At 30.4% G+C, this 3,715-nt stretch overlaps 1 long non-coding RNA gene across 1 annotated transcript; it reads left to right on the forward strand.

Annotated features, from left to right (window-relative positions):
* The first annotated feature begins 2,921 nt into the window (after positions 1–2,921).
* On the forward strand, positions 2,922–3,715 carry LOC129294993 (uncharacterized). Its single transcript, XR_008589483.1, has 2 exons — positions 2,922–3,075; positions 3,336–3,715. It is a non-coding gene; the product is annotated as an uncharacterized LOC129294993 (long non-coding RNA).

Consider the following 3,715-nt stretch of genomic DNA (forward strand, 5'->3'; position numbering starts at 1 on the left):
TTTACAGACTTGATTGATATAGATTAATTTTTTAAAGACCAAATCAATAATTGAGAAACAAATTTAAAATATTAAAAAGTTTTATTATGTCTTAAAAATTGGTCATCTTCTTCATCATATATTTTTGAAACGCTAAGCTATATCGATATATTGTTCCAAATAGTGTGCTATATATATTATGTCCGTCTTCAGTAGTGGAAATGGTTGATAACTAATAAATAATGTGGTTCACCACATTATTAGAGACTAGTTTCGACGCAATCATATTGGTATTACCATAAAATGTTTAACAGGAATAAATGTCACACTCACCCGACATTAATGCCACGCGACATCAATGGCTCCTTTATGCTTCTCTAATAAAATACGATTTGGGCTATTTAACAGGCATTGTTAAAACTAAATTACACATACTTTCAAGCAAGAGTATACATTTGATAGTCTAATTTTATATTCAATTTGGTTCTTTAATTTTATAAGATATATTTTTAGTTTTTTAATCCAAATACTGTTAGTTTCAAATAATAATTTTTTATATCATTCATTGATATTTAAAAAATTGAAATCGTTATATTAACATTTAAAATTTTAATGTTAGCATGTTTTTGTTAATGAAATTGACGATGTTAATATTAATTAGAGGATTAAAGAACATACAGTTTATAAAATTAAGGGATCAAATATATACTATTGCCTATATTTCATGTAAAGCTTGAGTTTGATAATAACACTAGGTCTTAAAAATTATTTGGTAGCTAGCTAATCATCCTCCATCAAATTCATCATTCATCATTTGGTTTGATTTGTGGTCATCCGATCTCTTCACAATATGAAAAAATTCTAGTTGAGATGGAATATCCGTTTTTATGTTTTCCTTAATTATTTTGCGAAAGCATTACAAGAAAGTAGACATTTAACATTGGTAATTAATATTAGTTTTACAAAAAACAAATGTTAAAGAAGGAGGTGGCATGGGTATAAATTTTTTGAAGAACATCTCACGTCAGTTTCATAAAAAATTGACGTGCAATGTATTTACCATGTTGGTTATAAATAAAACCAACATGGTAAACTTCAATGATTTGAAAAAAAAAAAAATTGACGTGTTTCCACATTAGTTAAAACGAGTAACTAACGTAGAAACTAGATTCCACGTCGATTATCCACGTAACCAACATGGAATCTATGTTGTCTCTCCCTCTTCTCTCAAAGCTTTCTTCTTTCCATTGTCTGTCTCGTCTGCTGCCGTTCTGTCTGCCGCTCACCATCATCCATCGTTGTGGGTATAGGTACGGTGTTGTTCCTCTTCTCTCCTTTCTTGTTCCTCTCCTCCTCCTCCATTGTTGGTTGATGTTTTTCTTTAACATTTTCTTCTTCTTCGTATTTCAACATTAGAGTGGTAGATTCTTCTTCTCCTCTTCCTCTTCCATTATTAGGGTTTTTTCATTTTCTGAGTTTCCACATTTCTTTCCTCTGTTGGTTCCAAGTGAGTTTCAATTTTTTTAATTATTTTTTATTGATTTATGAAATTCATAGTAGATGGGAAGTTGTAAATATGAAGTTTTACATTTCAAGTTTTCCATCTTTGTTCTTACATAATTTCTTTTTTTACACTACATTGTTAAGAGTAGAAAAATTTCTATTCTCCAATGCTGTGATTGTTGTTGCTGTTTGGATTTTGGATTGTTTCATTTTGTGATTGTTGATATTTTTGGGATCCATAATTTAAGGGGAGACTCTACCAATTTTTTTTAATTTTTACATATAGAAAAATAAATACGATTTTTTGTAGGATGAATCTTGTTATGGTTTTCATTTTGTGATTGTTGAAATTTTGGGACCGCTTATTAATTTGATAGGGAGACTTTGCTGATTTTTTTTCTAATTTTTACAAATTGAAAAATAATATACTTCAACTAAGGAAGTTTTAATATAATTTTAATTAATAGAATGCATGAGAGTGTTGATTTCCTTTATTTTTTATTTTAGTCACATAATATTGTATAATATACACATATTCTATTTTATTCTATAATTTAATTATTCAGAATTCTTAAATTTAGAATGCGTTTCTTTCTTTTGAATTGTTATGTGTTATAAGTTGCTTAGAATTACTTAAATTTATAATTCTTGACAAATAAGTTGAAGTTCATTGTTGTTGAAAATTGTTTAAATTGTAAATATGACAGATTAAATGTTGATTAAATAGATAGTTAAACAATAAATTGTAGTTTGTAGAATGCTAAGAGAACAAGTAAAAAAAAATATGATAATAGGTAGAACATTTTTATTGAATTTACCAAAAGAAATGTTTTTCCTCAAATGGTTTGGTATTGTTGTCCTCGGATTAAATGTTTAAATGAGAGTTGATTAGGTATTTTTGAAATAAGATTGCAATTGCAATCACAATCAAAGCTGTAATTTAGAAGACTAAAACCTTCAAGGACCTTTATGCCATTGCCGTAGTCATTTAATCTGGAAGAGTTTGATCCAGATCACGCTTTAACCTTGAGAAAACATTTTATATCTTTTTATTTTTTATTTTCAATAACACGTGGGTTTGGTGTATGATACAAAGTCCAACAAAAAGTCATATTTACTATTCATGAATAACATGACTATTTCATATTTAGCATTATACTAATGAATTTTTTTTGCCTACCCAACAATTTAATTTTCTGCTAATTTGTTTGACCTGGCTTCCTTTTTATAATAAACATTGTATAAGAAAGCGCGTTGTGGCAGACAAATAATGGTGCTACACTATATATGTCCACCAATAATATTCTATATCTAGGTTGTTCAAACATCAATATTGTTAATGGACCTTTTTCTGTAAAGTTACATGTTGAAAACATGCACAAGTTCACATATGACTATTCAAATCCAAGTCGATATAAGTATCTACTTTGGAAACTTTATAAATTTGAGCGCATTGAAGCAAATAGGTAAAGCTACATATCCATAACCAAGAAGAATAGAGATCGATGGGTGTGTCTTCTCTATACCGTTTTCTGATGGCTCTTCTACTTATCGTTTCCCCTCTTCTCTTGCAGTGCGCCAACGCTAATGCGGGTATGCGTCTGTATCTATCACAATCTTATATTTACATGATACAGTTATTGTGTAGTTCATCAAATGGAAAACGCAAAATTGGTCGTACTCACCTTAATTAATTATGATATGGTATATATCTAAGGTAAGCATATAATGTTAGGATGTTTGAATGTAAGTAGATTTTAGTTGATGTGATGAATCCTGCATCGAATAAAATTAGCTAGACTTAATGACTAATATAATTAAGTGGAAGAACTCATAGATTTGAACATGTGCAGGCATGACAATGAGAAAACTGGCAGGATCTTTGCCAAGTAAACCACCCCCCCACCGAATGGGTCTGTTCATAGAGTTCCAGCTTTCAAATCTCCTCCACCACGACCACCTGCAGCCCAATTTCCTCCCCCTCCCCCTCCGCCGCACTATATCTAGAGATTTCTGGAATGATCAACAACTTATTTATAAAGGATCTCTGTGTGTGTGTGTGTGTGTGTGTTTGCATCTCTGTTTAATTTGGTTTCTTCATGCAGCGAGTAGCTGAAGCTGCATTTCATATGTGCAAGGGGCATACGTAATTTCTTTATTGTAAGATTGAACATGAACATCTTTTTAATCTTAATTCTCACGAGTGGACTTGAACACTGTGAGGGCTGACGAA

The sequence above is a fragment of the Prosopis cineraria genome, unplaced genomic scaffold, assembly GCF_029017545.1.
Source record: "Prosopis cineraria cultivar Desert tree isolate PC_DT_omini unplaced genomic scaffold, ASM2901754v1 PC32, whole genome shotgun sequence".
NCBI lineage: Eukaryota > Viridiplantae > Streptophyta > Magnoliopsida > Fabales > Fabaceae > Prosopis > Prosopis cineraria.